The sequence below is a fragment of the Lathyrus oleraceus genome, chromosome 6 (genome assembly GCF_024323335.1).
Source record: "Lathyrus oleraceus cultivar Zhongwan6 chromosome 6, CAAS_Psat_ZW6_1.0, whole genome shotgun sequence".
NCBI classification, from domain to species: domain Eukaryota; kingdom Viridiplantae; phylum Streptophyta; class Magnoliopsida; order Fabales; family Fabaceae; genus Lathyrus; species Lathyrus oleraceus.
The window spans coordinates 18,719,765-18,744,292 of NC_066584.1; positions in this window are offsets into that span (position 1 = coordinate 18,719,765).

The window sequence follows — 24,528 nt, forward strand, 5'->3', positions numbered from 1 at the left end:
CCCTGACATTGAGAGTCAGGGTGAAGCAGATGAAAGGTGAGTGAAGATGAGACTTCACAGCTCTTATCCCCGGCCAGGGAGAGCTTCAGACAAAGGGGCGTGGGTTCAGAAAGGAGGAACCCTTCTACACTCATGACTCTGACTCGACTGTACAAATGTACAAGATCTTGGGTTAATGTCCCAATGCATCAACACAGTGGTGTGAGCAGAGGGACGACTCAACAGAATAGCGGGAGATAGATTGCATATCTCTTGGGTTCCGCCAATTGTCTCATAGAGGTCTTTACCTGCTTGGGGACAAAGTTAAACAATCACAAACATCGCCTCTTAAGGAGGACTTCAGACAGTTGCCTGGCTAAATAACAAGCCAGGTCTTCCAGACTACATGGAGACAAGAGAGTCTACCTCAACTGGTTTATACAACCAAGCAGCAGCACAGCAAGTTCTTAAAGAACTAAAGCGACTATGGTACCTGAAATCAATCAAGCACAGTCAGTATTCAAGTCACAATGTCAAAACAGACAAGTTAAGAATCAACAGACTATGTACAAAAACAATGCAATGTGCAAAGCACAATCAACTCAAGTGAGCCAAGCATCCTACAAAATAAAACAAGTTAGTTCACAACAATTAGCCAAATCAAACTTGCATCATTCTCCTTTAAGGCATTTGCATCTCAACCTGAAACACAATTCAAAAGTGAGAAACAAGACCACTAGGCCAAGCCTAGGGTCCAAAGGAGATGAAAAATTCAAAACAGCAAGTGAAAATTAATCAAAACCATGATTTATCAAGCAAAAAGAGAATCCAATTGGTCTCACACCAAAACTATGCACCAAATCCATTTCACATACAAAACATGCCAAACTATGCATTTTGGAAACATATTAGAGCAAACAGAATGATCACAATCAAATCAATATCAAAACAGCTCCATAAATTCCACAAAAATTCCAACCTAAACAGAACACATTCAATGAGTAGCATATCAAATTTCATGCTATTTGGATCAGTGGAATTATGGAAATTAAATTCATAAAGTTCAGACAAGTTCAAGCAAGCCAACACAAGGCATCAAAATAATCATCAACTTCCAATAATCATAAAACAGAAATGAAATACGATAAATGAATGGGATCAAAACCACAATGACCTATAATGTGTCTAGAATGCTCATACCAAATTTCACATCCATCCAACCAATAACCAGAATTTCACAAAGCAAATACCAACATGTATCACAAAAAATCACAAAATGACCAAACAAAGGGAAAAATTCCAATCAAATAGGAAATGCCATCAATAAATCCAGAAAAATTCCCATGTATTCTCAACATCCATATGCTCAATCATGCAAAACTTTAACTCAATACAATGCCCCTAAGCACATCAAATAAAATCATGAAATTCACCAAGCATGGTGTGACACAAATTGTCACACCTCTAATCAAAAATACATATCTCCTCAACCAGGTATCCAAAAATTAGAAACTACACATCAAAATCACCATCAAAGAGTCCAGAATAAGCACAAAAAATTTCATCAATTTCTTTGGAAGCACCATCATTTTATGAGGGAAATGGCAAAACATGTACAAATTGCATACATCCAAACAATCCCTAAGCATTTTTAATTTTCACACATGCACAAAAATCATAAAAATCACCATTAAAAACTACACATCATAAGGAGAATCATGCAAAAAATCTCACAAAATTTGGACAAGAAATGAATCTCCTATGAATTTTCTAAGTTCATGTATCAAAGTGAAATGGAAATGAAAAAGAAAATGAAATGAAATTGAATTAATATTGAAATAATGGCATAAGCGTAATTTTTAACCACAAGCACAAAACGACGTCGTTGGCATTAATTCAGTGGCGCGTTTCAATTGGCCTAGGCTGCGCGGTAAACAGAATTTGAAAATGAAGCCAAGGCAACGAAGATCAAATGCGTGTTGCTTCACCATTTACAGCAAACACACTTCCAGAAAATCCAGAAAATCATGAAGAACAATTTCTCACCAAAATGAACAAACTCTATATCATTGGAACCGTCTAAGCATGCACACCACGAATATGTAATTATTTTAACCTAATTCTAAACATGTTAACCGGATCGATCAAAAAAAGAAATGAGCATCAAACTTCAATCTCAGATTTCTCTCTCAATACTTAATCAAATCAAAAACCACGAATATCATGATGATCTACAATCAAAGACCTATCAAAACCACATCTCAATTTAAGCAATTAAGGAGATCGAGAATTTACCTCTTGGAGATGGCAGTTCGTGATTTGGATGTTTCCACGTGAAAGAAGCAAAAACAGATGAAGATCCAAGCTATGGAAGTTGATTAGAATGATCAGCTCAGCTCAAAACAGCTCCAGATGCAAGAATTAGCAAAACACCATGGTAGATCAAGCTTTTCAACAGTCCAATTATTCAATGCCTTGCCACGATTTTGATGAAAACAGTTGTACACAAGCTTTGGTAGGGTGTGAGTCAAACAAGAATCATCCAAATTGATGAAGAATTCATGGAGAATTGATGAAAAATGTTGAAGAAGCTTTGGAGAATTTGGAGAGAATTTGGAGGGAAAAGTAGTTATGATCTTGGAGAATGAAATGTCATTAGCAATTTCTGTTACAGTTAACACTTTATACCACTGCTTAATCAACTTCTTAATCCAAATTAGCGAATTGAGTGAATTAGTGCTAATTGCATTTTCAAGTGAAATGTCCAAAATGCCTTTTCCACATTAGGCCAATATGACAGCAAATGACAGTTGGAGAAAATTTCATTTGGCATTTGTGAAGTGTTGGAATTGGTCTTGAGTGCATAGGCCTTGTAATTCTCAAACTCACCATTTCACACCAAAAATACAAATGAATTCACTTGAAAAATGACTTTTTGCCATGCTTATTTTTGATGCATTTTGACCATACATCATGAAAGTACATGTGAAATGGAGTTTGCTCAAAGAAAGATCACCCAAATTGGCCATTCCATGTGAAAGTTATGCCACTTTGATTTTAGGCATTTTTGGAAAATGACTTGATCATATCTTGCCAACCATTCATGAGAAATTCAAGTTCTTGGACTTTTTGGAAAGGTGAGAGCAAGATCTACAACTTTCATGTTGAAAAAAATTTCATTTGAAGCATTTTTGGACATGTAATTTTGAGGTGAAAAACTTTCCATTTTTGGAAACTTTCATTACAAGTCACTTTCTATTTTTGGAAAGTTTTCTCCTGACTTTATTTTCTTCATTCTTGATGTTTGAAATGTCAAATGAAACTTGTTTAGACATGAATGAAGTGTATCCAACCCTCTCCCACCTTCAAATCTATAAAATCAAGCACAGTTGACCACAGTTGACTTTTTTGATTGATAGATGAATTTGGGTGTGCACTGATCCACTTGAGCCTCAATCTCCTGATGAAATGGCTCAATGATGAAACCCTAGCTTCCATAAGCTCAATACAATCATGAAATGATCCCCATATCCATTATAGACCCCATCTCCTTGCCATGCCCTGATTGGCCCAATGCCACTGATTAGGGTTGACCAGTGGTCAAAACCCTAATCCCAAGGTATCTGATCAATCACTTGAATCTCCTGGATGATAACAAGACCATGATGACGATGATGTACCATTGCTACCAAGATCAAGTTCAATCTCCTTGAGAATCAAGAAACCCTAATTTGAATCACCACCCTCAGATAGTTAGTGATCAGTCCATGAACCCTCAGCTTGCATATTTCAACCTCTTTATCTCCTGATCAAGACTTAGGAGGATGAATTGCACAAAGTTTCCATATGATATGCAATTATGCAATGCCTAATGACCTAAAAAATGCAATGCAATATGTTAAGCTAGTCCCAAGAGAGGAGGGCAAATTTTGAGGTGTTACAATGCTGTTTCCAGATTTGCTATGAATCTGCTTGGAATTTGCTACGAAATCTTCATAGGATTAGCTACGATTTCTGGAATTTCTGGGTGCTAGGGTTAAGCCAATACGCTGCCGTTTTGTTGAGCGCCAGCTTTGAACTCACACCGAGTTCGATTCCTGGCGAAGGAGTTTTTTCAAAATGCCTTGCTATTTTTCATGTTTCCCTCCTATTTTCAAATGCTATTTCCATTTTGACTTCAAATTTTTCCATCAACTTCAAAAAATCACAATAAATAGAAAAATGCACCAATTTGATCCCAATATTTTGCTATATGCTCCTCATGTTGTCTAGTATTTTATGAGTATAAATTTGCAAGTTGTGCTTGGCTGAAAAATTGATTTGCCCTAGGATGATTGAGTACATATGCATATTTGACCTTGCCTTGCTTATCTCATTGTGAAATGCTTGTTTCTTATCCAATGAATGTGAAATTTTGCATGCTAATTCTAGACACATTGCTGGACATTTTGGATTTGGTTTGATATTTTTCCCATGATCCAATTCTGTTTTACACTTGTGCTAACTTGGTGTGACAATTTGTGTCACACAATTGGTTGTTTGAATTGTATAATGTGATTGCCATGCCAAATGATGTCCAATGCTTCTGATTTTTTGTGTGATGTATGTTATGGATGTCTAGGTTGCTCATGATTTTTTCCAGATTTTTTGGAATCATTTCTGCTTTGATTGAGATTTTTCATTCATGTTGATCACATATGAACTTTGAAATGGCCTTTGACTTCACTTGATCATAAAATGCATTTGGTTAATGATTTTGATGTGAGTCTTTTTAGGATATGTCAATATGTGTTTGAAGTTGATTCATGTCAAGTTGAAGTTCTGTTTTGACTTTTTGACCCTCTTTTGACCCTAGGCTTTGACCTAGTGGTTTGGACTTATCATTTGAGTTGTGATTTCAGGTTCAGATGCACTTTGCCATGATTGGAGTGACTCATTCATTTAAGCCTGATTATTGGTTGATGTTGGCTAACATTGTGTTGTTTTGTAGGTTGATGCTAATTCATTTGTGTTATGCTAATGCCTTGCACCATTGTTGCCTGATGCTTTGACTGTCTGTGTGATTAACTGTTGTTTGTTTGTCTGTACAGTTGAACTGATTGGTTTAGATTTTTTCACAGGTACCTAAGTTGCTTTAAGTTCATTTGAACTTGCTTTTCTAGCTTGTGGTTTGCTTACCACTGAGGTATAATCTCTTGACTTCATGTAGTCTGGAAGACCTGTCCTGTTATGTGGGCAGGCACCTATCTGAATCCCTCCTTACGAGGCAATGCTTGTGAATGTTTAATTTTGTGCCAAGCAGGTAAAGACCTCTTTAGAGGCAATTGGCAGATAAAAGGGATGTGCAATCCATCCCCTGCTATTCTGTTGTGTCATTCACTTTGCTCACACACCATGTGTTGATGCATTGTGAATAAGAACCCAAGATCATGTTGTGTCAGTCATCTGTGGAGAAGAGTTCCTACATTCTGAACTCCCACACTTTCTATTTGAGTCAAGCTCTCCCAGGCCAGGGATAAGAGCTGTGAGGTCTTACCCTCACTTCCCATTTCATCTGCTTCACCCTAACTCTCAATGTTAGGGTTAAGAGCTAAAAACACCCCATTCCAGTTGGCTTGTTTTTACAGCCTAGCCTTGTATGAGCCCAACTGTTTGCATATAGTGTGTGTGCTTGCTTTATTGTGCTTGTGTTTGTTTGATTGTGCTGTTTAGGATAGCTTGCTCCCTGTGCAAGTTAGGATAGAAACCTCAACATAGGGATTGTATGCATGACAACTTATAGGCTCGAGTCGTAGTCTCCCTAGTAGTTTGTGTCTCCCTTTGTTTCTGGTTAGGTTAGAAGTTCTTTCCCTGTGTAGGGGAACTACGTCACCCTGATCCTCATACCAGATGAGGTACGTAGGCAGGAGATGAGCTGATCTCTCCGGGTGCCCTTTTTCTTTCTCAACCCCTTGTGTGTGTTCGGAGTCTGATGTAAGTCCAGCGATTGGCATTCGGTTTCCATGTTTTCCTGTTTGTGTGGAGTCTGACATAAGTCCAGCGATTGGCAGTCGGTTTCCTATTTGTATTTTGTTTGGCGTGCGTTAGCCGAGCTACGAGTGCTCTGATTCTTCTCCGGTCAGAGAAGATACGTATGCATAGGATGCGACATCCTAGCGAGCACGTTTCCCCCGGTCCCGAACTACGTCGACTCTGATGTCTGTGCCTGACAGACTACGTAGGCCCAGGATGCGATATCCTGCCGAGTCCCGTTTCTTTTGTCTTTCTGTGTTTCCTTCCAGCCTTGTGCAGTTTGTGAGCAGTTTTAGCAACCTTATCCTTTCTTTTGTGCGTGGATCCTGTCGAGTACGACGGATGCGTAGGGGTGCTAATACCTTCCCTTCGCATAACCGACTCCCGATCCCATCTTTCTCTGGTTGCGAGACCATGTCTTTTCCAGGTTTACTTCGAGCGTTTCCTTTCCCTCTTTCGGGATAAATAACGCATGGTGGCGGCTCTGTTGTTTTGTTTTCCCGCCGGTTTTTCGCGTAATGCGACAGCTGGCGACTCTGCTGAGGATACATCTGCTAGAAGTTGACCTCTTGCTGGTCCATCTTCCCTAAGCGAGTCTCTCCTAGCGCTCTCTAGGATAGGGTTTGGTTGCTTTACTGTTTCATTTATTGCATTTATTTATTTATGTCTGCATTTATGTTTGCATGCATCATATTTTCATCTGTGCTGGCTGTGTGTTTGTTTCTCTGTTGGGGTGGGAGTTACATGAGGTAAAAGGCCCAATACCCAGGCTATGAGTGAACTCTAGGACACCTAGGAATAGAGTGATTCTTGGGAAGCGGGTGGTATTATGTCACTTAGCGGAACTTGATATCACGAGCAGTTCAGATCCTGATGGGGTATTATCGGTACATACATCTGGTGTGTACATGATGATATTCTATGAAAGGGTTGTTTATCCTGCGTTTCTCTTGACCTTACCCTGGCCTAGATTACACTCGTGAATGGGGAGGGAATGATCATTTTACAGGTACCGTTGGTGACTTGTTGGTGACTTTTGGGTCCTGTTGGTGACTTGGTTCAGAGATATGGGTCTCAGATGACTTTGGATCTCAGATGACTTTGTGGTTCTGAATTCCGGTCGAAACTTTGAACCTGTGCTCCGTGATACACAGCCAACCAGTCGTGTTTGCATCATTTGCATCATAGCATGTTTATTTTCAAAAAATAATGCAATAAAAAAAAGAATGGAAAAAAGAAAAAAGGAAAAGAAAAAGCTAATCTCCTCATGCATATCATTTCTCAGGTTCATTCAGGAGTCTATTCACTGTGAGAGATGGCATCCGTTCCAGAGTTGAAGAGGAAGACTTGCACCTATAGTTTTCACCGTGAGCCATTGACATCTTTGATAGAGTTGAGCAACTTTGTGACCGGCGGTAATCAGAAGGTGTTTGTGGATCAGTATGGGGATTTGTTGACACTGTTGAAGATGGTGGTAGATCCAGTGTCGTTGCAGACTCTTCTCCAGTTTTATGACCCCGAGCTCCGTTGCTTCACTTTCTAGGATTATCAGTTAGCGCCCACTCTGGAAGAGTATTCTATTCTGATGAATGTCCCGATCAGATACCAGGTGCCTTTCTTGGATGTTCCAAAGGAGGTTGATTTCAGAGTCATTGCCAGAGCTCTTTACTTGAGTATCAAAGAAGTGAGTGACAATTGGAAGTCAAGTGGTGATGTTGTGGGTTTGCCTTTGAAGTTCCTAGTGAGGATGGCTAAAGAAGAAGCAAAGAAGGGAAATTGGGAAGCTTTTCATGCTCAGTTGGCTATTATGATCTATGGAGTCGTCTTGTTCCCGAGTATGCCCAATTTTGTGGACTATGCTGCTGTCACTATTTTCCTTGGAGGAAACCCAATTCCTACTTTGTTAGCTGACACTTACTATGCTATTCACAGCAGGCATGGTAAGGGTGGAGCTATCAGATGTTGTCTCCCTTTATTGCTCAGATGGTTCTTGTCCTTGTTGCCAACCAGTGGACCTTTTGTGGATGCTCAGAGCACTCATAAGTGGACTCATAGGATTATGTCTCTTACCTCTTATGATATCAGGTGGCGATCCTACTGGATGGATGTGCGTAATGTCATCATAAGTTGTGGAGAGTTTCGTAATGTGCCACTTGTAGGGACTAAGGGTTGCATCAATTACAACCCGGTTCTTTCTCTTCGCCAGTTGGGGTTTATGATGAATGGAAGACCACTTGATGCTGAGATAGCTGAGAGTGTGTATTTTGAGAAGCGGAGTGACCCCGCTAGATTGGAGCAAGTAGGAAGAGCTTGGAAGACCATTGGTGTCAAGGATGGAGTTGTTCTAGGGAAGAAGTTTGCAGTATCTATGCCTGATTACATTGATTGGGTGAAGAAGAGAGTTGAGACTTTGTTGTTGCCCTATGATAGGATGGAGTCATTGCAAGAGCAACCACCTTTGATCCTTGCTGAGAGTCTGCCTGCTGAGCACTACAAGCAAGCCTTGATGGAGAATCGTCGGTTGAAAGAAAAGGAACAAGATACCCAGGTGGAGCTTTACAAAGCCAAAGCTGACAAGTTGAACTTGGCTCATCAACTCAAAGGCATGCAAGGTGAAGATGCTAGCAGATTGAGAAGCAAGAAGAGGTCTTATGAGGAGGTAGAAGCAATGTTGGATGGAGAACACCGTGAGCGTCTGAGGTTGCAAAGAGCGGAAGCCAATTATCAGAAGAAGATAAGAGACCTGGAAAAGCAGCTCAGAGACATAGACATCCAGTTGAGGAAGGAGGTAGACTTGAGACATGCATCAGAGAGTCAGCTTGGAGGAGAAGTTGTGGAGCTCAGAAGACAACTGAAGGAGAAGCTCACTCCTCTGCCTGAATGTTCAGAGTGTGACCTGTTGATAGACCAGTGCCAGTATCTGAAGACGCTCATTCCTGGAGGGCATCTTTCCTAGCTTGTATCTGTTGTTTATGTTGAGAATCACCTCCAGGCTTGTTGGATGGGATTCATTGTTGTACTCTGATCATTTGTATCTTTGTCTGAATATTGTTGTATGATCCTTGTTGCTCACATCTATAGATGAGGTTGTTGATGTTTCACTTCGTGCTCATTATCCTGTGTAGTCTGCTTCTGTGTTGTTCATTGTTGCAGGATGCCATTTCTTGAAAGACGAACTAGGCTCTTGAATGCTTGAGAAATGAACATATCATGTGCATCATATGCATCATTAGCATCATACACATATCATTTTGCATTATAGGTGTTCTTGATCGAGACTTCTCACTCTAGTTCCTGTTGAAGGCAGGATTGCTGATCAACGTCCGCATCGCTACGCAACTCGACTGAATCAACAGAGGAATATGGATCAAGTGCAAGATGAGTTAGCAGAGATGAGGGCTAACATGGCCCAGTTCATGCATATGATGCAAGGGGTTGCGCAAGGTCAAGAAGAGCTTCGAGCCCTAGTCCAGAGACAAGAAGCTGCAATTCCACCGGTCAACCATGCTTTGCCAGAGGGGGTCCCTGTTAATGACCAAGTTACTGTTGTTGTTCCCGTCAACAACTATGTTGTGGGTGATGAGTTGAGGGGTATCAGAATCAACGGTCAACCTATTGCTCCAGAGACTGCTAATGTCAGAGCAACCCGTGCTCCAGTTCGCCATCCTGCTCCGTTGGTTGACAGACAGGAGGACATGTTTACTCTCCTCAGTGAGGATGATGAAGTTGTGGGAAGAACTGACGAAAGAGATAGGAGGGTTGATGCCCTAGCTAAGAAGATCAGAGCCATGGAGTGTCAGAACTCTTTGGGGTTTGACGTGACAAATATGGGTTTGGTGGAAGGATTGAGGATTCCTTATAAGTTCAAAGCGCCTTCCTTTGACAAATACAACGGTACTTCTTGTCCTCGCACCCATGTGCAGGCCTATTTCAGAAAAATCTCTGCCTATACGGACGATGAGAAGATGTGGATGTACTTCTTCCAAGATAGCTTGTCTGGAGCTTCCTTGGATTGGTACATGGAGTTGAAGAGGGAGTCCATCAGAAGTTGGAGGGATCTGGGTGAAGCCTTTTTTAGGCAATACAAACATAATATGGACATGGCGCCGAGCCGGACTCAGTTGTAGAGCTTATGTCAGAAATCTGGAGAGAGTTTCAAAGAGTATGCCCAGAGATGGCGGGAATTAGCTGCAAGGGTGCAACCTCCTATGCTGGAAAAGGAGTTGACTGATATGTTCATTGGAACTTTACAAGGAGTGTTTATGGACCGGATAGGGAGTTGCCCATTCGGTAGTTTTTCTGATGTAGTGATTTATGGAGAGAGGACAGAGAGTCTCATTAAAGCTGGAAAGATTCAGGATGTTGGTTCCTCATCTTCAAAGAAGCCATTTGCTGGGGCACCCCGAAGGAGGGAGGGTGAGACTAATGCTGTGCAACACAGAAGAAATGTGAACAGAGGCCAGTATCGCCAGGTTGCTGCAGTAACTATCCCAGCACCTCAACCACGACAGCAGCAACAACAAAGAGTACAACCACCACCACAACAACAACAACAGCAACGTCCGTTTCAGCCGAGACAGAGAATGTCGGATCGACGTTTCGACCCGTTGCCGATGACCTACGTTGAGTTGCTGCCCGAACTGCTTAGGTTGGGGTTTGTTGAATTGCGTACTATGGCTCCGTTGACAAAAATACCACCTGGGTATGATGCCAACGTTCGTTGTGACTTCCATTCTGGTGCACCGGGGCACCATATTGAGAACTGTCGGGCTTTTCATCATAAGGTCCGGGACTTAATTGACGCCAAAACAATCAATTTTGCTCCTGTTCCGAATGTTGTGAACAACCATATGCCTCAGCATGGTGTACATAGGGTGAACAATGTGGAAGATGGGGAAGCTGAAGACTTGGTGGCTAACGTTGATGAAGTTCAGACCTCGCTGCTGGTTGTGAAAGAGCGTCTACTAGATGGAGGAGTGTTCCCGGGCTGTGATCAGGGTTGTTCAGATTGTGAAGATTCAGCAAATGGTTGTGACAAGTTGAAGACTGGCATCCAGGGTTTGATGGATGAGGGATGTTTGCAGTTTGCTAGGGCCGTGAAAGATCGTGGGGTGGTGTCAACCGTCACCATTTACTTCAAACCGTCCGAGGGACGTGGCCAGAGAACTGTCAATGCACCTACAACCGTTGGTACTCCTGTTACCATTTCCGCTCCAGTAACTGTCAGTGCTCCCGCTACTATTGTTGTGTCTGGTAGAAGGGCTGTTGAGAACAGTAGGGATGTGCCGTGGAAGTATGACAATGCCTACCGCAGTAACAGAAGGGTTGAAAGTCAGACCAGGCCAGTTAATCAGTCTCCAGTGACAATTGGTTTGCCAAGTAGAGTTCCTACAACTGTTGGTCCGGTGGTGGACAATGTAGGGGGTCCCAGAGGTTTCACAAGAAGCGGTCGTCTGTTTGCACCGCAACCGTTGAGGGATAACAATGCTGAGGCTCTCGCCAAAGCAAAAGGTAAGCAAGCTGCGGTTGAGGAAGAACCTGCACAGAAAGAAGCGCCCGAGGGCTCGTTTGAGAAAGATGTGGAGGAGTTTATGAAGATTATTAAGAAGAGTGACTACAAGATTGTAGATCAGCTGAATCAAACTCCGTCCAAGATTTCCATCCTCTCATTGCTACTGTGCTCTGAGGCACACCGTAATGCCTTGCTGAAGATGTTGAATCTGGCTTACGTGCCTCAAGAGATTTCTGTCAATCAGTTGGAGGGTGTTATTGCTAATGTGAGCACGAGGCATGGTTTGGGGTTTACAGACTTGGATTTGACGCCGAAAGGTCGCAACCATAACAAGGCCTTGCATATCACTATGGAGTGTAAGGGTGCAGTGTTGTCTCATGTGTTAGTCGATACTGGCTCGTCTTTGAATGTGCTGCCCAAGAAGACCTTGAGCAAGATAGATGTTGAAGGGGTTGTCCTCACTCTCAGCGATCTTATTGTTCGTGCATTTGATGGATCCAAACGGTCTGTTTTTGGAGAAGTCACATTGCCGGTGAAGATTGGCCCGGAGGTATTTGATATTATCTTCTATGTGATGGATATCCAACCAGCATATAGTTGTCTTTTGGGGCGTCCCTGGATACATGGGGCTGGGGCAGTTTCGTCGACTCTCCATCAGAAGCTGAAGTATGTATGGAATGGTCAGATTGTCACAGTGTGCGGCGAGGAGGACATTCTGGTGAGTCATTTATCCTCTTTCAAGTATGTGGAGGTGGATGGCGAGATCCATGAGACTCTATGCCAGGCATTCGAGACTGTTGCTCTTGAGAGGGTGGCTTTCGCTGAGCAGAAGAAGCCAGGTGCCTCAATTTCATCCTACAAACAGGCTATGGAGGTTGTCAACTCAGGCAACGCAGAAGGCTGGGGCAAGATGGTGGATTTGCCTGTCAAGGAAGACAAGTTTGGTATTGGTTATCAACCACTGCAGGCAGAGCAGATTGAGCAGAAAGGGTCAAGTACCTTTACCAGCACTGGGCTAATGAATCATGGAGATGTCTTTGCAACCGGTGTTGAAGACTGTGACAGTGACTGTGATCTGAACAACTGGGTTCGCCCGTGTGCACCAGGGGAGATGATCAACAATTGGACAGCAGAAGAAGTGGTCCAAGTTACTCTTCAAACAGAGTAATTTTCTTTTGTTTTTCGTTTTGCACAAAACCCTACGTTCTGCCCAAGGCGTAGTGGTTCATTGTAGGGCCTCATCATGTTTTTCAATGATATCATTAATAAAGAACGTTTTGCAAACAATTTTGTGATCCCTGTCTTTCTGTTTTTGTTTTTTCATTTTCAAAACAATAAAAATGGCAATGTTTTTTGTTTTTTGTGACTTTCTTGAACTCTTTTTTCTAAAATAAAGCATTAAACATGCAGAATTGATCTTACGGACTCCACTATGAACAGTTCTGTTATGGCTCAGTATGATTTCAATAATCCCATCTACCAAGCTGAAGAGGAGAGTGAGGAAGACTGTAAACTCCCTAAGGAACTGGTCAGATTATTGAAGCAGGAGGAAAGGGTCATCCAACCTCATCAGGAGGAGTTGGAGATTATTAATCTTGGTACTGAGGACGCCAGAAAAGAGATCAAGATCAGGGATGCTTTGAAAGAAGACGTCAAGAGAAGGTTGATTGAGATGCTGAGAGAGTATGTGGAGATATTCGCCTGGTCGTATCAAGATATGTCTGGGTTGGATACAGATATTGTGGTGCATAGACTACCTCTCAGAGAAGATTGTCCTTCAGTCAAGCAGAAACTTCGCAGAACTAGTCCCGATATGGCTGTCAAGATCAAGGAAGAGGTTCAGAAGCAGTTGGATGCGGGTTTTCTGTCAGTGACTACTTATCCCCCGTGGGTGGCCAACATCGTTCTCGTGCCGAAGAAGGATGGCAAAGTCAGGATGTGTGTCGATTACCGGGATCTAAATAGAGCGAGTCCGAAAGACGACTTCTCATTACCTCACATTGATGTATTGGTTGATAATACTGCTCAATCCTCGGTTTTCTCTTTCATGGACGGTTTCTCTGGTTATAATCAGATCAAGATGGCGCCAGAAGACATGGAAAAGACGACATTCATTACACCTTGGGGCACGTTCTGCTATAAGGTGATGCCATTTGGGCTGAAGAATGCCGGTGCTACCTATCAGAGGGCTATGACGACTCTCTTTCATGACATGATACACAAAGAGATTGAAGTGTACGTGGATGATATGATTGCGAAGTCGCAGACAGAAGAGGCGCACCTGGTAAATTTGCAGAAGTTGTTTGACAGATTGAGAAAATTCAAACTGAGACTGAATCCAAACAAGTGTACGTTTGGTGTGAGATCCGGTAAGCTGTTGGGTTTCATTGTCAGTGAGAAAGGGATTGAGGTTGATCCAGCAAAAGTAAAAGCTATTCAAGAAATGCCTGAACCGAAAACTGAAAAGCAGGTTCGTGGGTTTTTAGGGAGATTGAACTACATTGCACGGTTTGTATCTCACCTAACTGCCACGTGTGAACCGATATTCAAATTGCTAAGGAAGAATCAAGCAATCAGGTGGAATGATGATTGTCAGAAAGCTTTTGACAAGATAAAAGAGTATTTGCAGAAACCTCCAATCCTTATACCTCCAGTTCCTGGGAGACCTCTGATAATGTACCTGTCAGTGACTGAGAACTCGATGGGGTGTGTATTGGGACAGCATGATGAGTCTGGTCGAAAAGAGCATGCCATATACTACCTTAGCAAAAAGTTTACCGATTGTGAAATAAAATATTCACAGCTTGAGAAAACTTGTTGTGCTTTGGCCTGGGCGGCTCGCCGACTCAGGCAGTATATGTTGAACCATACTACCTTGTTGATTTCTAAGATGGATCCAGTGAAGTACATCTTTGAGAAGCCGGCTCTCACCGGGCGTGTTGCTCGCTGGCAGATGATTTTAACTGAGTATGATATCCAGTACACGTCGCAGAAGGCCATCAAAGGTAGTATTCTGTCAGATTACCTCGCCGAGCAACCAATCGATGATTATCAGCCGATGATGTTTGAATTCCCTGATGAAGACATCATGTATCTGAAGATGAAAGATTGTGAAGAGCCTCTTGTCGAGGAAGGACCGGATCCTGATGACAAGTGGACACTGATGTTTGATGGGGCTGTGAATGTGAATGGCAACGGTGTTGGGGCAGTGCTTATCAATCCTAAAGGTGCTCATATACCTTTTTCTGCCAAACTGACTTTTGACGTCACCAACAACGAAGCTGAGTATGAGGCTTGTATCATGGGGATAGAAGAGGCCATCGATCTGAGGATCAAAACTCTCGACATTTATGGAGATTCCGCTCTAGTGATTAACCAGGTCAATGGAGATTGGAATACTCACCAGCCGCATTTGATTCCTTATCGAGACTATACCAGAAGGATCCTAACTTTCTTCAAAAAAGTGAAGCTGTATCACGTCCCCCAAGATGAGAATCAGATGGCTGATGCCTTGGCTACTTTGTCTTCTATGATCAAAGTTCAGTGGTGGAACCATGTACCACATGTCGCGGTGAATCGACTCGAGAGGCCTGCGTATGTGTTTGCAGCCGAGTCTGTTGTGGATGAGAAGCCGTGGTACTATGATATTAAGAACTTCCTCAAGAGCCAGGAGTATCCTGAAGGTGCGTCAAAAAATGACAAGAAAACCCTGAGAAGGCTGGCTGGAAGTTTTTATTTGAATCAGGATGACGTGTTGTACAAGAGGAACTTTGACATGGTTCTGCTCAGATGCGTGGATAGACACGAAGCAGACATGTTGGTGCAAGAAGTGCATGAAGGATCTTTTGGTACCCATGCTGGTAGTCATGCAATGTCTAAGAAATTGTTGAGAGCCGGTTATTATTGGATGACTATGGAATCCGATTGTTTCAAGTACGCTCGGAAATGCCATAAGTGTCAGATCTATGCTGATAAAGTGCATGTGCCACCAAGCCCTCTGAATGTTATGAATTCGCCTTGGCCGTTCGCGATGTGGGGCATCGATATGATTGGGAAGATTGAGCCTACTGCTTCTAATGGACATCGCTTCATCCTGGTTGCGATTGATTACTTTACCAAGTGGGTGGAAGCAACTTCTTATGCCAACGTTACCAAGCAAGTGGTTGCCCGGTTCATCAAGAAGGAAATCATCTGTCGTTATGGGGTTCCTGAGAGAATCATTACTGATAATGGTTCGAATCTCAATAACAAGATGATGAAAGAGCTTTGTAAAGATTTCAAGATTGAACATCACAATTCTTCTCCTTACAGACCGAAGATGAATGGTGCTGTAGAGGCGGCAAATAAGAATATTAAGAAGATTGTGCAGAAGATGGTCGTGACGTACAAGGATTGGCATGAGATGTTGCCTTTCGCTTTGCATGGGTACCGTACTTCAGTACGTACATCGACCGGGGCAACCCCTTACTCCCATGTGTATGGTATGGAAGCAGTCCTACCTGTTGAAGTGGAGATTCCTTCTCTGAGGGTCTTGTTGGATGTCAAGCTTGACGAAGCTGAGTGGATTCGAACAAGGTTTAACGAGTTGAGCCTTATCGAAGAGAGACGGTTAGCGGCTGTGTGTCATGGGCAGTTGTATCAGAGAAGGATGAAGAGAGCCTTTGATCAGAAAGTGCGTCCTCGAAGCTATCATACTGGTGATTTAGTTTTGAAGAGGATACTTCCTCCCGGTACAGATAACAGGGGCAAATGGACTCCTAATTACGAAGGTCCATATGTTGTTAAGAAGGTTTTCTTCGGTGGAGCCCTGATGCTTACAACTATGGATGGTGAAGATTTTTCGTCCCCTGTTAACTCATATGTAGTCAAAAAATACTTCGCATAAATTGACCCGCTGGACAAAAAGAATAAAAGAGTCCAGGCAAAAAAGGGCATCCCAACGAACCAAAAAAAAAAGAGAAAAAAGGTTCGGGCAAAAATTAGGGATAAAGAATGAAAAAATATGTACACCCGGTAATTCGAAAACCCGCAAGGGCGGCTTAGGAAAAAATGGGTATCCCGGTGGATTGAAAACCCGAAAGGGCGATCCAGCCAAAAGAGGGATAAAGCAAAGACTACAGTCTGAGTTATCTGTACTTCATCGCGCTTCAATGTCTACCATCTCGAATGATAGGATCGGTCCAGTCGTTCTTCTCAGAAAGCAAGGAATTTGGGGAGAAAATTGAGGATCTGTGAGTCATAACAGAATTGGGAAATACTGGATGCCGTGTTCACATTGCCAATAGGATAGTTTATTTTCCTTTTGTGCGCAATTACCTCTTCCTAGGAATTGCTTCCCGATGTATTCGCCTTTTCAGGCCCATTTTTCAATCAATAAAAAGTCGTTATTCAGATAAATTGCTCTCTTGTTTTTATTTTTACTGTTTTGTTTGCAAAAACGTCCGAATTTTTGATAAACATTGCATATAAAAACATGAAGGCTAGACAATAACGTGCAGAAAGATAAAACATTTGAAAATCATTTTGAATGTTGAGTACACTGGAGTGTATCTTGTCCATGCAATCCCCTGGGGCATGTATGTCTTGTTGTTTTGCAGGTTATCATCTTTGGTTCCTGGCTGAAGCAGATAAGCCACGGTTTGTTCAGGGATGTTGTCAGCACTGTTCAGTAGTGTGAGAGGATGGGTATTTTCCCCAGCAGCTGAAGCAAGTTCAGGACTTGTCTACCCAGCATATTCAAGATCAGGAATCCCTCAGCAGGATTGAGGATGTCGCCCCAGCACGCTTGGAGGTGGTTGTTTCCCCAAGCAAGTCTGAGAGCTTTTTAGAGCTGTTCTTCCCCAGCAGTTTGGGTAGCAGGCCTGAAAGTGGGTTTATCCCCAGCTAGTCTGAAGATTGTTAATCCCCACCAGGTTGGAAGGATGTTGTATCCCCAGCGGAGGTGTCAGTGAGTAGTTTATTCCTCAGCAGTCGGGTATGAAGTATTGTAATCCTCAGCAGGGTTGTGAATGCTTTTCCCTATTAAGGTTGTGATGGTTTTCCCCTAGCAAATCTCCGCAGCAGAGGTTTGTGTTGATGGTTTTCCCCAGCTAGTTCCCCAAGTGGATCAGGTTCGGTGAAAGTTATCCCTAGTAGAGTTTATCCTACCTGTGGATTGGCAGTTATCCTCAGCAGAGGCGAGCATTGGTTGTTTCCCTAGCAGAGTCCCCGAGCGGATTGGATCCGGTGAAGGTTGTCCCCGGTGGGATCTATTCTTTCTCCAACAGCAATGCTATTCCCCGACATGTTCGAAAAGTTGGTGCTATTCCCCGTAGAGCACTCCCAGCAGTGCGTCTCCCCATAGGGTTGGAGAATCTAATCAGATTGTGTGCTCATTAGAGCAATCCGTTTGCTCCCCAGCAGGAGTTTTCATCATTTTGCATCTTGCATGTAGTAAACATTGCATCCTCAAATCGCGTAGCATTTCCATTCAATATGGAGCATTACGCCATAGAGAAATTCAAACATATGCATTCATGTGTTAAACCTAATCAGACCATATCCCCGGCAGAGGCGGATCATTGTTCAGACGTTTGTACGGCACGGTTGCTACAGTTGCTCCTGACAGCATTCAGGATTGATAATTCCCCAGAGAGGTCTATTTCCTCACTCGCAGTGAAAGGAAAGGTTGGTTCTCCCCAGTGAGATCCCCAGCAAGTGTTTAGCCTTGCCTTGACATATTGAAGATGTCATTCTTGTGATACCGGTAAGTGTCACGTCAACACCCGTGTGTGTTCTTTCCTTGGTGTCGGTAAACATCATTGTTTCGGTGTCGGTAATCATCGAGTCTCACCCCAGTCGTCGGTAAATGTCTGGTCTTGTTTCATTTCGGTAGACATCATCTTTCGATGTCGGTAAACATCGAGTCTCATTCCAGTCATCGGTAACTGTCTGGTCATCCCTCCTTGGTGTCGGTAAACACCATTCTTTCGGTGTCGGTACACATCGAGTCTTTCTCCCAGTCATCGGTAAATGTCTGGTCTTGCTTCACTTCTGAACGCATCATCTTTCGATGTCGGTAAACATTGTATTCTTCCCAGGTCATTCGTTGATGTATGGTCACTTCTCCGTTGGTGTCGATAAACGTCGAGCTTCTCCCGTTCGTCCGTTAACGTCTGTTCGAGTCTTCCCATTCATCCGTTGATGTCTGGTCACCTCTCCGTTGGTGTCGATAAACGTCGAGCTTCTCCCGTTCGTCCGTTGACATCTGGTCGAGTCTTCCCATTCATCCGTTGATGTCTGGTCACCTCTCTGTTGGTTTCGATAAACGTTGAGTTTTTCCCATTCGTCCGTTGACGTATGGTTGTATATCTCTTTCCCCAGGTCATCCGTTGATATCTGGTCACCTCTCCGTTGGTTTCGATAAACGTCGAGTTTTTCCCATTCGTCCGTTGGCGTCTGGCTGTAGTTTTTTTGACAAAAAAATCAAAATCCCCATTGGAGTCGTTGGTAGACGTCTTGTCTGGTCCAGTGGTAAATATCAGATCCCAGTGGAAGTTGCTATTGGTGAACTGGCTTTTCTTTGTATCTTATCCCGCAGAGTGCAAATTTCTACGGTTCTTTGGTATTCAATCCCTGTTTACCTTGAAGGTCTGACAGCCGTTGCTCTCATCCGTTCAGGTTCCCAGTTGATTGAATAGGGGAAGCTGTAGCACCTCAAATTTGCACCTCCCATTTGTATAGTCATTTCATTTTTAGGTCATTAACATTGCATTCACTTTGCATAGTCCATCACATCTCATCAAGCAAGACTGGTCAGGAGATTCAACTATGCAAGGCAACAAGAGCATTTTTCATGAGATCAAAGCCCTAGGGTGGTTCCAATGAGCTTACATGTCTCAAGGATCACTTTGAAGTAGCTTGGCCAAGGGTTGAAGGCTCAGAACTCATCAGTGCATGATCAAATCATCTGAGGCCCATAGAAGTCAACAGAAGTCAACTGCAAAGTCAACTTTGGATTTGGAAGTGGGAAGTGGTTAGAGATGCTTCATTCATATTCAAACAAGTCTCATTTGACGTTTCAAACATCAACATTGAAGAATTTGAAGTCAGATCAAGACTTTCCAAAAATAGCAAGTGACCTGTAATTTGAACTTTCCAAAAATGGAAAGGTTTTGGACCAACTTCAACTCAAGATTACATCATCAAGAAAGCTTAAAATGAAATTTTGTCCAACATGAAAGTTGAATACCTTTCTCTCCCATTTCCAAAAAGTCCAAGATCATGAATCTCTCATGTGTGGTTGAGGAGATATGATCCAATCATGACAAAGTGTGTTTGAAAATTCAAATGGGCATAACTTTTGAACCAAAGCTCCAAAATGAGTGGTTCTTTTTGCAATATTCTCCTCATGACTTGTAGTTTCCAAACATCTCATTACATGGCTTGAATTCCACTTGCATAATCATGTGCTCACTCATGAAGTTTTTAGAAGGAATTTTCATAAAATCATTTTGGTGGATCATATGCATACAAAACCATTTCCAAAGCTTGCATGGACTTATCTTAAGTGGATTTGGGCCAGAATTAAGCACTGTTCACGCATGCATGGGGTGCATGAGGTGAAAATGTCATTTTGTGCATACACCTTACAATTGATTAATCTTAATTGCATTTGGCTTAAATAGGTTCTAAACATGATTAGCATGGCATATATATTGTTAATCCTAACTGCATTCATCATTAGCATTTTTTCATATCTGAATTTCAAGAATCATCAAAACTTTTCTCTCAAAATATTTTTCAAATTCTTCACACAAGAGCATTTCCTATTGATTGATTCATCCTCTTGAAGCATTTTTTAGAAGAATTGGACATGGAATTGGATCAAACCGTGCCATATTTGCTCATACTCAAAGCTTGAAGCATCCATGGAGTTTGCAAATTGAGCTGGTTTCACGTGCAATTGAGCTTCAATCTCAACAGCATTCATCTCCACAAGCATCATAGAGGAACTTTGAGCCATTACAAGCCTTGTATCACGCGATTCCAGGTTCTGTTCATCAAGAAGGTCAGTTTTCGAGTTCAATTATTTTGCAATTCATTAGGATATTCATGTAGATCATTGATTGGTGAGCATGCTGATATGAAATTTGAGTGAATTGGTGCACTATACACAAAGTTATACTTGATTGAAAGTTTGATGCAAATTTTTCTTTCCTTCGATTTGGATGATATGTGATGTTTTAGTGCAAAATGATAGTTGATCTTGCATGTACATGAGCCAAGGAGTCGATTGGTATAGGTTTGGTTAATTTCTGGAATGTTTTGAGATTTTCTGGAATTTTGTTCATCGTGTTCATGAGGAAGAGGATGAAGTTCATGCTGTTTCCAGATTTGCTATGAATCTGCTTGGAATTTGCTACGAAATCTTCATAGGATTAGCTACGATTTCTGGAATTTCTGGGTGCTAGGGTTAAGCCAATACGCTGCCGTTTTGTTGAGCGCCAAATTTGAACTCACACCGAGTTCGATTCCTGGCGAAGGAGTTTTTTCAAAATGCCTTGCTATTTTTCATGTTTCCCTCCTATTTTCAAATGTTATTTCCATTTTGACTTCAAATTTTTCCATCAACTTCAAAAAATCACAATAAATAGAAAAATGCACCAATTTGATCCCAATTTTTTGCTATATGCTCCTCATGTTGTCTAGTATTTTATGAGTATAAATTTGCAAGTTGTGCTTGGCTGAAAAATTGATTTGCCCTAGGATGATTGAGTACATATGCATATTTGACCTTGCCTTGCTTATCTCATTGTGAAATGCTTGTTTCTTATCCAATGAATGTGAAATTTTGCATGCTAATTCTAGACACATTGCTGGACATTTTGGCTTTGGTTTGATATTTTTCCCATGATCCAAATCTGTTTTACACTTGTGCTAACTTGGTGTGACAATTTGTGTCACACAATTGGTTGTTTGAATTGTACAATGTGATTGCCATGCCAAATGATGTCCAATGCTTCTGATTTTTTGTGTGATGTATGTTATGGATGTCTAGTTTGCTCATGATTTTTTCCAGATTTTTTGGAATCATTTCTGCTTTGATTGAGATTTTTCATTCATGTTGATCACATATGAACTTTGAAATGGCCTTTGACTTCACTTGATCATAAAATGCATTTGGTTAATGATTTTGATGTGAGTCTTTTTAGGATATGTCAATATGTGTTTGAAGTTGCTTCATGTCAAGTTGAAGTTCTGTTTTGACTTTTTGACCCTCTTTTGACCCTAGGCTTTGACCTAGTGGTTTGGACTTATCATTTGAGTTGTGATTTCAGGTTCAGATGCACATTGCCATGATTGGAGTGACTCATTCATTTAAGCCTGATTATTGGTTGATGTTGGCTAACATTGTGTTGTTTTGTAGGTTGATGCTAATTCATTTGTGTTATGCTAATGCCTTGCACCATTGTTGCCTGATGCTTTGACTGTCTGTGTGATTAACTGTTGTTTGTTTGTCTGTACAGTTGAACTGATTGGTTTAGATTTTTTCACAGGTACCTAAGTTGCTTTAAGTTCATTTGAACTTGCTTTGCTAGCTTGTGGTTTGCTTACCACTGAGGTATAATCTCTTGACTTCATGTAGTCTGGAAGACCTGTCCTGTTATGTGGGCAGGCACCTATCTGAAGCCCTCCTTACGAGGCAATGCTTGTGAATGTTTAATTTTGTGCCAAGCAGGTAAAGACCTCTTTAGAGGCAATTGGCAGATAAAAGGGATGTGCAATCCATCCCCTGATATTCTGTTGTGTCATTCACTTTGATCACACACCATGTGTTGATGCATTGTGAATAAGAACCCAAGATCATGTTGTGTCAGTCATCTGTGGAGAAGAGTTCCTACATTCTGAACTCCCACACTTTCTATTTGAGTCAAGCTCTCCCAGGCCAGGGATAAGAGCTGTGAGGTCTTACCCTCACTTCCCATTTCATCTGCTTCACCCTAACTCTCAATGTTAGGGTTAAGAGCTAAAAACACCCCATTCCAGTTGGCTTGTTTTTACAGCCTAGCCTTGTATGAGCCCAACTGTTTGCATATAGTGTGTGTGCTTGCTTTATTATGCTTGTGTTTGTTTGATTGTGTTGTTTAGGATAGCTTGCTCCCTGTGCAAGTTAGGATAGAAACCTCAACATAGGGATTGTATGCATGACAACTTCTAGGCTCGAGTCGTAGTCTCCCTAGTAGTTTGTGTCTCCCTTTGTTTCTGGTTAGGTTAGAAGTTCTTTCCCTGTGTAGGGGAACTACGTCGCCCTGATCCTCATACCAGATGAGGTACGTAGGCAGGAGATGAGCTGATCTCTCCGGGCGCCCTTTTTGTTTCTCAACCCCTTGTGTATGTTCGGAGTCTGATGTAAGTCCAGCGATTGGCATTCGGTTTCCATGTTTGCCTGTTTGTGTGGAGTCTGACATAAGTCCAGCGATTGGCAGTCGGTTTCCTGTTTGTGTTTTGTTTGGCGTGCGTTAGCCGAGCTACGAGTGCTCTGATTCTTCTCCGGTCAGAGAAGATACGTATGCATAGGATGCGACATCCTAGCGAGCACGTTTCCCCCGGTCCCGAACTACGTCGACTCTGATGTCTGTGCCTGACAGACTACGTAGGCCCAGGATGCGATATCCTGCCGAGTCCCGTTTCTTTTATCTTTCTGTGTTTCCTTCCAGCCTTGTGCAGTTTGTGAGCAGTTTTAGCAACCTTATCCTTTCTGTTGTGCGTGGATCTCGTCGAGTACGACGGATGCGTAGGGGTGCTAATACCTTCCCTTCGCATAACCGACTCCCGATCCCATCTTTCTCTGGTCGCGAGACCATGTCTTTTCCAGGTTTACTTCGAGCATTTCCTTTCCCTCTTTTGGGATAAATAACGCACGGTGGCGGCTCTGTTGTTTCGTTTTCCCGCCGGTTTTTCGCGTAATGCGACAGACATATATGACTATTGCCTTATTTGGGTGAAATCTAATTACATAAACTCAGATCCAAAACACTTTAGAGTTAATAATTATTGGTTTGATCATGAGGAATTTAAGCTTTTGTTGAGAGGGAATGGAGAGCCATTGAGATTTATGAAGGAAAAAGCTTATGTGATAAAAGAAATTTTAAATAAGTTACAGGAAAGACTAGAATGGTGGAATAGAAAGGTATTTGGTTGGGTATACCTAAAAGCGGAAGAGATGGTGAGGGAGTTGAATAAATCGGGCCTGATGACGAGTGACAATAACACTCTTATAAACCCAAGATTAGGGGAAAACAAAGAGAGTATAAAATTAGGTTAGACAAATTTGCAAAGGAAAGAGAGTCTCCTAAGGAAAAATTCAAAACAAATGTGGGTTTGGTAAGGGGAATCAAACATTAGATACTTTCATTTTAAGAAGAGGTGAAGAGGTTCCTTAAGGAGAGATTCAAGTAGGGAAACAACTATATGCTTTAACTATATGGAACTGAATTCATGAGTTGTCATCGGAGGAAAGATGCAGGTTAGAGGATGAATTTTCTTATGATGAAATCAAAATAGTAGTATGGAAGTGTGATGGGGAAAAGATCCCAGGGCCAGATGGGTAGAATTTTAGCTTGGTCAAGAAGTGCTGAAAAACTATGAAGGAAGACATAGTGGAATGTGTCAATGAATTTCACAAAAGTGTAAAACTCCCAAAGGCCATTACTGCCTCTTTCTTAGCCTTTGTGTCAAATGTTGAAAAACCATAAGAACCTCGAGAGTATATACCAAAATATATATATATATATATATATATATATATATATATATATATATATATATATATATATATATATATATGTGTGTGTGTGTGTGTGTGTGTGTGTGTGTGTGTGTGTGTGTGTGTGTGTGTGTGTGTGTGTGTGTGTGTGTGTGTGTGTGAATGTAAGCCCCACTAAGGATTTTAAGGTAAACAAAGGTCTAAGGCAATGGGAACCCCCATGTCCCCATTCACATTCACCATAGCAGTTGGGAGGTCGACCGAAATGGTGAAGAGA